Genomic DNA, 11,894 nt, shown 5'->3' with positions numbered 1-11,894 from the left:
TGCTTTTCTTCATTTGACTTAATCTTTCAACTTTAAAATACAAACTTACTATCACTGCTACTGCACATTCAAAACATAATGGCATTTGACAGTAAATACAAAGTCTCATCAAATCATTTATCTCCCCATGCTTCTGCAGTAATATTGAGGGAATCTGAATAAATCTCAAAGGGTACAGCTGCTCTCAAACAACATAACTAAAAAATTGCTTTGACTGGAAGAGAGCAAGTAATGTCTTGCATTCATAATCTAAGACAGCTGACAGCCCAGTGCTTGATCTGAATCAGTCACCATAACTAATTACAACTTGAAAAATTATAGTCATTTTTTATGCTAATAATTAGTAAACACCTAGTAGCAATTCTTAGGAAGTAGATTGCCATAGAATTTATAAAACAGTGAAATAATACAATTTGTACTGCTGTACAGACCCATGTTTTAGTTTAAGTTTTGCCTTTTTTTAATCAAAATTAGAGTTGTTTCATTATTATTTAAAAATATTATTGATAGTATGAGACAATAGAACAAACTAATGATAATAATACTGTATTGAACACTAGACATATGCCAAGAGAGTAGATTTCAGATGCACTTATCGCACACAAAAAATGGTAACAATGTGAGTAAATGATATATTAATATTAATTTCAGAAGTATATGTTATCAAGTCATTATGTTGTCCCTTAAATATATACAATTTTTATTTGAAAATACATAAATAAAAAAGAACACACTAATGATATATGATATAGAAATAATAATTAAAAGTAACAATAAAGAGTAGTTATAAAATTAGCTTTTGTTTCAACTGTGTGTATATTTATATTTATACATATTTGCAAAGATATACACTCATCAGTGATGTATAGGACAAAATCCTAATCATGATAATTATGAGCCATGTCCTAGATTTACTCATTATATATTTAGCAATAGCAGATTTTTTTTTTTTTTTGTGGTACGCAGGCCTCTCACTGTTGTGGCCTCTCCCGTTGTGGAGCACAGGCTCCAGACGCGTAGGCTCAGCGGTCATGGCTCATAGGCCCAGCCACTCCGTGGCATGTGGGATCTTCCCAGACTGGGGCACAAACCCGTGTCCCCTGCATCAGCAGGCAGACTCTCAACCACTCCCTGCGCCACCAGGGAAGCCCACAATAGCAGATTTAATGGTTATGTTCTATGTAATTAGAACAATTTATTGCTCTTAGATCTCTTTAAATGGATTTCCATTCATGTATAATAAAAGGTATATAGATTAATATTTACATGAAACAAAAATATGTTATCTTTTCATTTCAGAGCAATGTGCTACCTTTAAAATGCCAATTTTTATCCAATTGCATTAAGGTTCAAGCCAGGGAATGCCTCCAAATCATGCATATACCATCATCCCATTTTATAATCAACATTGATTAAAAAATTCTTGCTAATTAACTCAGTTGTGTTATGCCTGTCTTGACTCATCCAAATCAAACAGAGTTCATTAAAATTCAAGTTTCCTATAATAACATCAGATTATACATTAATATGATCCATTTGTTTAGAGACAAACTAGATCAAATTGAAATATTTTGTACATGCAAATAAGCAAAGTTGGTCAATGGGCATAGAGTGTAGAATAAGAGATATTAGAAATGGCATTTTTATTTTATTCATACACCTAGTTATTCTTGGGATAATGGGAGAGGGAAAAAATTCAAGTGATCAATGATGAAAAGAGTTGAAACTATATATTTAATTATTTTGGTAGTGAAAAGAAAATTAAAAAGATATTTTTTAAACAAAAATAGAACCTTTGATATGATTGCTTTTTATTTCAAAATTACATCAAGAATACATAGCTGCTTGAAAATACTTATGCATATTTGATAACTAAAAGTAAACAGACAATAACAAAAAATCAAGAATTGCCCGTATCCCAAATATACTTTTTTTTTTTTTTTTTTTTTTTTTTAGTAGTACTTAGCACTTTTTAAAATGTGTTTCTGGTAAGGTTTATAATCACCAAATTCATAAAATGTTATATATGGGTTCAAAGGTTACTCCTTTCCAGGGTCAATATTGTTATCTTCCATCTCAGTAGAATTAGTAATGAGACAGCAGCCAGCACCTGACTGCGAATGGCTGACACACACACAGCTCCTGCAGACACGCCTGCCCTTGTAGGACAGAGATGCCTTAGCTGCTGCTGGACACAGCAGGAAGGCACCTTTTGCCCTGAGTGATACGAGGGTAACACATCTGTCCTGAGTAGTGTCTGTGAGACCAAGCCCCGTGAAGCGTTTAGCGCAGTCTTGGGTAAGTGTTCGCAGTAGTGTATTGTGAAAACAGTGATTGTAAAATCTGCTCTTGACATCCCAGAGTATTAGGGAATCCTTAAAAATGAATTTTTTTTTTTTTGGCGGTACGCGGGCCTCTCACTGTTGTGGCCTCTCCTGTTGCGGAGCACAGGCTCCGTGGCCATGGCTCACAGGCCCAGCCGCTCCGCGGCATGTGGGATCTTCCCGGACCGGGGCATGAACCCGTGTCCCCTGCATCGGCAGGCGGACTCTCAACCATTGCGCCACCAGGGAAGCCCTTAAAAATGAATTTAAATTTACTTCAATGGAAAAATATTTGCTGGAAAGGTGAAACAACAGGTGTTGAAAGTAACAAAAAGGCTGGGAATCACTGTTTTAGATTATACATTCCATACATTACTATTAACTGGAATTGCACTTAAAATTCAAAAAAGATAAAATTGCTGAGAAAACCATAATTCAAAAAGAGACATGCACCAAAATGTTCATTGCAGCTCCATTCACAACAGCCCGGAGATGGAAACAACCCAAGCGTCCATCATCAGATTGAATGGATAAAGAAGATGTGGCACATACACACAATGGAATACTACTCAGCCACAAAAAGAAACGAAACTGAGCTATCTGCAATGAGGTGGACAGACCCAGAGTCCGCCACACAGAGTGAAGTAACTCAGAAAGAGAAAGACAAACACCGTATGCTAACACACATATACGGAACTCAAGAAAAAAAAAGTCATGAAGAACCCAGGGGCAAAACAGGAACAAAGACACAGACCTACTTGAGGATATGGGGAGGGGGAAGGGTAAGCTGCGACAAAGCGAAAGAGAGGCATGGACATATACACAGTACCAAACGCAAGGTAGATAGATAGTGGGAAGCAGCCGCATAGCACAGGGAGGTCAGCTCGGCGCTCCGTGACCGCCTGGAGGGGTGGGATAGGGAGGGTGGGAGGGAGGGAGACGCAAGAGGGAAGGGATGGGGGAACAGATGTATATGTACAACTGATTCACTTTGTTATAAAGCAGAAACAAAAAAAAAAGATAAAATTGATAAGAATATGCCTTGTATTTAATGTTTGATATGAATGTAAATAGAAAACTATTAAGAAAATAGCTTCATATTTATACTGAATGTATAAATGGAGAAAACTAAGTTATTTGGCCTTTAAAATGAAGTAGTCTTATTTAAAAATCGAATTGTCCTTCCACCCCTGCCTGGTTATAATAAATATTGTGTTTTATTAAGGAGAGGAATGATGGTTCAGTGTGAACAGGCTTCAGCACCGACATGCACACGAATGGGGGCGTGTGTGCACGCTAGGGTACACCAGGTAAGCTGCTGGGCACTGGGAGGGACAGGACCATGATCTCGCCCCATAAAAAGGTGGCCAAGTTGGACAGGCATATAAGGAATTGTTTTCCTTTTAGTAACTAAGAAAGTATTTGTTAAACTAGTATACAACTAAACCAAATAGAACTATTTTAAAGAAGTAATTTGAAGGAGGGTTAAGCAAACTCTTATTACCTATTTTCAACCTACATAACTAAATAACCTTTATAAGATCCATACTATCCTTAAGCTATAACATTAAAAGACATTATATCTTTTAATGCAACACTGTACAAACCACATGCAATTACACTATCTATCTATCTAAATCTACACTTTCTTTCTATGGGTTTTCTTCCTCCTTAACACAGTTGAGAACCCAAAGCATTCCTTACAGTTGCTGCCGAATAGCCCACTGAAGGTGTAACCATCTCGCATTAGCTGATGGACTTAAACTTGATCCACTGGTTTGCACCCCGGACTTCAAAAGGCGGATCGCTGCAGTAGATGTGATAGCCGAGTTCTTCCAAAGGTGGTTCAGGATCAGCTGTAGCAAACTGGGCAGCATCCTCAATTTCTTTCCTCACTTCAACATCAATTTCCTTTAGTTCTTCAACACTGGCAAGATTGCTGTTCACCATCCTATCCTATCCTTGAGAAGCATGATAGGGTCACTCTTACTTCTAACTTCCTGAATTTCTTCTCGTGTACGGTAACTGACTCCAGGATCACTCATGCTGTGTCCATGGTAACGGTAAGTCTGCAGCTCCATCAGTATGGGCCCCTTTCCAGATCTACAATAGGCAGCTGCAAATCTTGTGGCCTCCCGGACACACAGGATATCCATTCCATCTACCCTCAGCCCAGGAATGAAGTCGCCTCTCTTGTAGTAATCAGTGCTGGCTGCTGCTCTCTCCACAGATGTTCCCATCCCATAGCGGTTATTCTCACAGATGAAAATACAAGGCAATTTCCACAAAGCTGCCATATTGTAAGCTTCGAATATCTGACCCTGATTAGCAGCGCCATCACCATACAAAGTCAAACAGATTTCATCTTTCCCGTTATACTTACAGGCCAGAGCAATCCCAGCTCCCAGGGGCACCTGAGCTCCCACGATGCCATTGCCCCCGTAGAAGTTCTTGGCGTACATATGCATTGATCCTCCTTTTCCTTTAGCACAACCTCCTCTTCGTCCTGTAAGCTCTGTGAGAATTGCTCGGACAGAAAGCCCACGAGTAAACGTAAAGCCATGAGCCCGATACGCTGTGATCAGATGGTCTGTGGGGTTTATGCCGGCCTCCAGGCCCACACAACAAGCTTCCTGACCATCACACAAGTGACAGAAACCACGAATAATTTTCTGTTTATATAGCTGATCTGCTTTTAACTCCATTCGACGAACAGTCTGCATCATTCTGTAGTATTTGAGCCCATCCTCCCTGGTGAGCACCGTAGTGACAGGAGGGCCCTCTTCCAGCCGGTGAAGATCACATTTCTTAATTTCAAATGTAGCATCATTTGCAAAATTACGGGATGCCACCAGCACTCTGCTTGCCGGCTTCTGGGCGACGCCCGACAACACGCGGGAGACGGCGGCGAGCATCTTCCTCATGGAGTGCGGGCTGTGGCGGCAGCAGTAGCTCCCTACGACCCAAGCAGCGCGGCCCAGGTGCCTCCAAGTCCCAAATATACTTTTAAGAAGTTTTTTGTTTTGGTTAATTTTTAAAATTATGATCCAGTCAAATGGGTTTAGTTTGTCTTTTGTTATATAATTCCATAAATTTTAACACATATATAATTTCATGTAATCAGCAACATTAATACTAATAGAGAACATTTCCATCACCTAAAAAAACTACCTCATACTATCTCTTTATAATCACACCATCCTGTGACTTCTGGCAACCACTAATCTGTTCTCTTTACTATTGTTTTTTTTTTTTTAAGAATGTTATTGATATGGAATCACATAGTAAGTAACCTTCTGAAAAAGCTTCTTTCATTCAGCAGAATACATTGAGATTCATTCAAGTCATTGCCTGTATCATCAGGTATTCAAACTGTTGCATGTCTTGATGACTAGTATTTTATTGTATGGATACTTTATTCTTTTTTTTTTTTTTGCTGTACGCGGGCCTCTCACCGCTGCGGCCTCTCCCGCCGCGGAGCACAGGCTCCGGCTGCGCAGGCCCAGTGGCCACAGCTCTCGGGCCCAGCTGCTCCACGGCACGCGGGATCCTCCCGGACTGGGGCACAAACCCGCACCCCCCGCATTGGCAGGCGGACCCCCAACCACTGCGCCACTAGGGAAGCCCCCTGGATGCTTTATTCTTGATTTTCCAAGTTTCCTTTCAGTATCATTTCTCTTCTGTTTGAAGAATTAATTTTAACAATTACTTTAGAGCCGTTTGCAGGCTACACATTAGTTTAGTTTTCCTTCATCTGAGAATATCTTTATTTCACCATCATGCTGAAGGATATTTTTACTCAGTACAGAATTCTGGCTTGACACCTCCTTTCTTTTACCACTCAAAAAATGACATGTCCCTTTCTTCTGACTCCCATGGTTTGTGGAAAGAGATCTGCAGTCATTCAAATCAGCATTCCCCTATAGGTAGTGAAGTATTTTTCTCTGGCTTCTTTCAAGATTTTTATTTGTTTTTAGTTTTCAGCAGTTTAGATTATCATATATCTGGACACAGATTTCTTTGTGCTTATTCTGTTTGGGATTCATTCAACTTCATGAATCTGTAGGTGTATGTCTTTCATCATATGTGGGACTTTCAATCTATTTTGTTTTTCTTAAATTATTATTTTTTAATTGAGTATAGTTGCTATGCAATATTATATGTTACAGGTGTACAATATACTGATTCATATTTTTAAACGTTATATACTCCATTTATAGATATTGTAAAACATTGTCTCTATTCCCCATGTTGTGCAGTATATCCTTGTGCTTATTTTATACCTAATAGCTTGTACTTCTTAATCCCCTCCCCCTATAGTGTCCCTTCTCCTTTCCCTCTCCCTGCTGGGAACCACTAGTTCTGTATGTCTGCTTCTTATTTTGTTATATTCACTAGTTTGTTGTATTTTTTTAGGCTCCACATTTAAGTGATATACAGTGTTTGTCTTTCTCTATCTGACTTATTTCATTTACCATAATGCCCTCCAAGTCTATCCATGTTGCTGTAAATGACAAAATTTCACTCTTTTTTATGACTAAGTTACATATGACGCAGCAATTCCACTCCTGGGTATATGTCCAAAAAACAAAAACACTAATTTGAAAGATACATGCACCCCAGTGTTCATAGCAGCATTATTTACAGCTGCCAAGATATGGAAGCAACTTAAGCATCCATCAACAGGTGAATGGATAAAGAAACTGTGGTATATATATATATATATATATATATATATATATATATATATATACAATGGAGTACTCCTTGGCCATAAAAAAGAATAAAATTTTGCCATTTGTGTTAATCCATTATTTCTTAAAATAATTTTTCAGCATCACATCATTTTTTTCTCTCCTTATAGAACTCCAAAGTTGTTTTGACCTTTTGTTTTTGTCCCACAGGTATTTGAAACTTCATTCATTATTTTATTTTTAATTTTATCTCTCTCTCAGATGTTCAGATTGAATAAATGCTATTGATCTATCTTCAAGTTCACTGACTCCTTCCTCTTTCCTCTTTCATGTCCACTCTGGTACTGAGTTTGTTCAGTGTGTTTTTCAGTTCTAATGTTATCATTTGGTTCTTCTTTATATTATATATACTCTCTGTACTTTATATTTTAATATCTGTTTCAAAAGTGTTTGGATGTTTTTATAACAGCTGCTTCTGTCATTTTTGAATTTTTTTCTAAGCAAGTTGATTTTACATAGCTCATTGTACACTGAGTAATTTTTGATGAAATTTGAGTAATTTTGATTACTGAGCAGTTTTGGAATCATGTTGAGCAAATTTGGGTAACCTTGCACATTTTGAATTTTACATACTGAGACATTGGGTCTTGTTTAAATCCAATAGAGAATGCCAACGTTTATGTTTTACTGTGAAAATCCCCTGATTGTGTTCATGCTGCAAGGTCTAACATTCATTCTCTAAGCTGTGGTTCCAATGTCAGTTCATTTTTCAAACCTTTTGCAGTGCTGTATAATTCTGTGCCTTGTGTGCCACAGAGGGTTTAGTGAAGGACTTGGACAGAGGTCTCTTATCTCGGTTCTTAAAGCCTTTTACATGCTAATTAGAATTAGATACTTACATACATATACCAGAGGTGGGTCCAGTAGGTCCTAAAGAAATTTGTGGGTTTGATTTCCCAAGCTCCCTTTCTTAAAATCTCTTCAGTGCTTTCTTATTCCCTTTATGCCTTTGGTTCCTTTTTTTTTTTTTTTTTTTTTTTAAGGCAGACAGCAAGTACTTCTGCTCTTGAGCCATGTCTGGGGCCAAGAAGTAAGAGAATATAGAAATAGAATAGACAGACTTGGTCCCACTATCTGAATCTATACCTCCAGAGAGAATAGGGATAAAGGTTATTATTCCTTAGATTTTTAGCTCCCACAGGCTGCTAGTCATTGCCACCATTACCACCACCTTGGCAGATTACCTAGACCCTATATTTTGAAAGAAAAGATAAAAGAAAGAAAAATGCCATTTTCTCTTTCTCTCTCTATGAACTTTATTAATTCACTTTCCCACTTTTTAAGCTAGAACTAAAAATCTTTTCCTGAGGCTCTTTTGTTTGTTGTTGTTGTTGTTTTTGCCCCACAGTGCCCAGTCTGAGATTCCCAAATGAGTTAAGTTCAGACCAGGAGATATTAAAAGATAAAACAAAATGGAAAACTCATCTCTAGTTTGTACCTACTTTGATTTATATGTTCTATTTCAGTCTGCCTGTTGATGTACATTTCATAGTCCTCAAATAGCTGTGCCATGCATTCTATCAAAGTTTTATAGTTGTGTTCTGTGGAAGAGAAAGAGGTACACTTACTTCATCTTACCCAAAACTGGAAGCTCCCCAGTTATATATTTTTTCATATATTGCTTTTCAAATAACAAATGTATCATTTTTATATCTAGAAACATGGGCACAAAGAGCTTCAGTTTTTAAAACCAGATAAATCTGACAGTATAATGTGGGAGGCTCAGATATATGTGAAATTGGCAAGTACTTTAGTAACTTTACAGAATTTTGTTTCTTTACATTAAATCTGGGCAGAAAATGCAGCATTGATTTTCCCCATATGTTAATGCTATTTACATTAAAACATTTTTATTACATTTTCACTGACATTTGTGTAATATAAATAGTTGATAAATTATACTTTTATGCCAGTCTTTAAGATAAAGATTTAAAAGGTTTATAAATATAGAAAGTAGCTTATATAAATGAAAAATTAAATAAATATCCAAAAGAAAGGAGCCACATACATTTATGTAAATAATACATTTGTTATATTTTTAGGCCACATTAATTGACCCAATATCACTTGGTGTACATAGTAACCCACTTCTCTTTGTTCATTTTCAAAATATTAATATCTGATTATGCCATAATAAAATAGACATCTTTAATAATTCCATATTAGCTTGAATTATTGAAATTAAACTAAAAGTATGACTTCAAAGTGTAACAGTTGAAACCAAATCCTGTCCATTGCAGTCACAAAGCATATGAATCTAGCATCTATCAGTGCTACACATTAAACCAAAGTACTCTGTTTTGATATATATGTGATATATATGTACTTTGTCAGGTGATGGCTTGCTGTTTGATATCTATCAAATATTGAGTGGTAAAACACCTGTTTGCTTTTCCATGAATATAATTTATAGTATTTTTGCAGATGGTACTATTGTCTGTTCTTTTAGTGATTTTAAGTATTCATGAATGACATTATGCAATAATATAAAAGTCTTAAAATAAAAGAAAAACACTACTCTTTTAAAATGAAAATAGTGAGAATTACATCTTTTATATTTTCAGGCTGTACAAAATAATTTTAAAAATTATTATAAAGAGTTCCAAGTCTATAAATGATCTTGTATTCAATTGGTGCTATTTTTCAGCTAAGAAAAGACTGTCTGTAACCTAGAAACTGCCCATAACTTTCACAACTGATACTGAGTGTGTGCTGCTTCATCATTTTTGGCAAGGATTGTTGTTTCATCATTTAGACACATCAGGTACTTAGATTGCCACTATCATATAATTTACATTGACATTGTTTAGAATGATGAAAAAATGACAAAGTACCAATCATAAACTGAATTGTAGTATAGTGGAAAAGATTCATCCATGTGTTATTGTATTGATGGAAGATAAGACAACAATTTAGGAATGTTATGTTCATCTTTTTCTCTCTTAGTTGACTAACATTGACAATTGAATGTTTAAGTCTCTTATTTCTACAGAGTATTCTCTATGGTCTCTTCCTCAAGTATGACTGTTGATGCATCTTTAAACTTTGTAGATATAAAATTATTTCAAAACTAAATATTAAATGTGGATGTGTGTTTTTACTTGTACAAATACAGTGAATGATTATATTCTTAAATTTCCAATACTAAAATGTGACATTCAGCTTTATATATTACAGTGATTACAATGTTTTATGAACTTAGTAGCCAGAAAAATTCTTCTACAGTCAGATCAATTATGGATATATTAAGAAAGTCTACTTCTGTAATTTACAGAGCTTGGGAACAGAAGTTGTACTTTGTAAAGCTCATCTATGTCACCATAGTTTAGAAAATTGTTCTCAAGTGTGAGCTTGCCTGTAAGACCCTGCTTCATTAATCAGTAGCTCTTTTTTTTTGTTCCTGAAGATTCTCCATAGATAACAATACATCCCCTTTAAACATACTCATACACACACATGTATATTTTATCATAGTAATACATACATATAGGTAAATAATATTGAATGACATAAATAAAAAACAAGAGTACAAACATGCTGCCTCCTACCAGTCCTAACCTTTAGTCCTCATACCCCCAACATCAGGCAACAACTTATATCTTTTTAAGTTCTTTCTACGATTAGTTACCCCACCATTATTAAATTTTATGGTTAACAGTATTTTCTCAATTTAAATATTATTTATTCATTTTCTCTTGAGACAATTACGATTTAAGAATCCTTACACCACCACCACCACCATGTTTCTTGACTTTGAGAAGAAGAAGCCACGCCCTAGAAAAAAAACAGCTGTGCCTTTTTTTTTTTTTTTGTGGTACGCGGGCCTCTTACTGTTCTGGCCCTTACTGTGTTTTGGGAAGCCCTGTGCTTCTTTCTTGATGTGTAACTCCAGACTATAAGGATCCATTTTTCTTTGAGCCTTCTGTTTTCAAAGATGAACAGCTGTGTGGATGTTTCTTGGTATTAAAACTGGTTTGGATTGATTTATTCCTATTGAATCCTGGTACCTGGATGTAAAATATTTGTTGTTTGAAACCACTCTGTTCTTAGTTTTAGTCTCAGTTACCAAGCCAAGGACAAGAATTAAAATCTATCACAATATCCTGAATTAATAGTTTTATAACAAATTTTTAATTAATAATCAGAACTTACACCACTTTGAATTTCTTAGTCAACGTCATACCAAACATTGTCCAAGATAAAAGTTCCATATTGTTATTGTTTCCCAGCCCTTTTTAGTTTTTCTTTTTTTAAATTTTATTTTGTTGTGGTAAGAAAACTTAATGTAAGATCTACCATAGTACTATATTTTTAAGTGTGCAATACAGTATTGTAATCTACGGGCATGATATTGTACAGCAGATCTCTCATTATTAATTTTTCTTACTTGCATACATTGGTAACCACATAGCTTTACTTTTTTCCATAAGTGTCTCCCTGATTTTTAACTATTTTTATCTTAAACATTTCTGTTCCACCTCCACCATCTCCCCTAAGTCTAGTAGCTTATTGGGAATTCTACACAGATGACATTCAATTTTAAATTAGGATGGCTTCACAATTTCCTGACTACCTGTTCCTTTTCCTTGCCCTTTGCTTGTTGGTGGTGGTGGTTGTTATGGAGGTATTGATGTTCTTATTGCAAGGGTATATTTGTGTGGCTTCCCCAAAGAAGGCATAGGAAGCTATCACTCTTTTATGTCTGAAAATATTTTTATTCTATGCTCAAAAATAATTCATAATATGGTTGAGTATTGAATTCTCTTATAGAACTAATTTGTCCTCAGAAATTTTAAAAAACATTGTCTTCTAGCAT

The 11,894-nt window shown here is 35.9% G+C and overlaps 1 pseudogene across 1 annotated transcript; it reads right to left on the bottom strand.

Moving 5' to 3' along the window:
- Positions 1-3,354: 3,354 nt before the first annotated feature.
- On the bottom strand, positions 3,355-5,312 carry LOC308622010 (pyruvate dehydrogenase E1 component subunit alpha, somatic form, mitochondrial-like; annotated as a pseudogene). Its single transcript has one exon. The product of its transcript is annotated as a pyruvate dehydrogenase E1 component subunit alpha, somatic form, mitochondrial-like (transcript).
- Positions 5,313-11,894: the final 6,582 nt, after the last annotated feature.

This window comes from Mesoplodon bidens, assembly GCF_964165515.1.
Source record: "Mesoplodon bidens genome assembly, chromosome: 8".
In the NCBI taxonomy this organism is placed as follows: domain Eukaryota; kingdom Metazoa; phylum Chordata; class Mammalia; order Artiodactyla; family Ziphiidae; genus Mesoplodon; species Mesoplodon bidens.
Note: the sequence above shows the minus strand (reverse complement) of the source record. Positions and strands in the feature narration are given on the sequence as shown.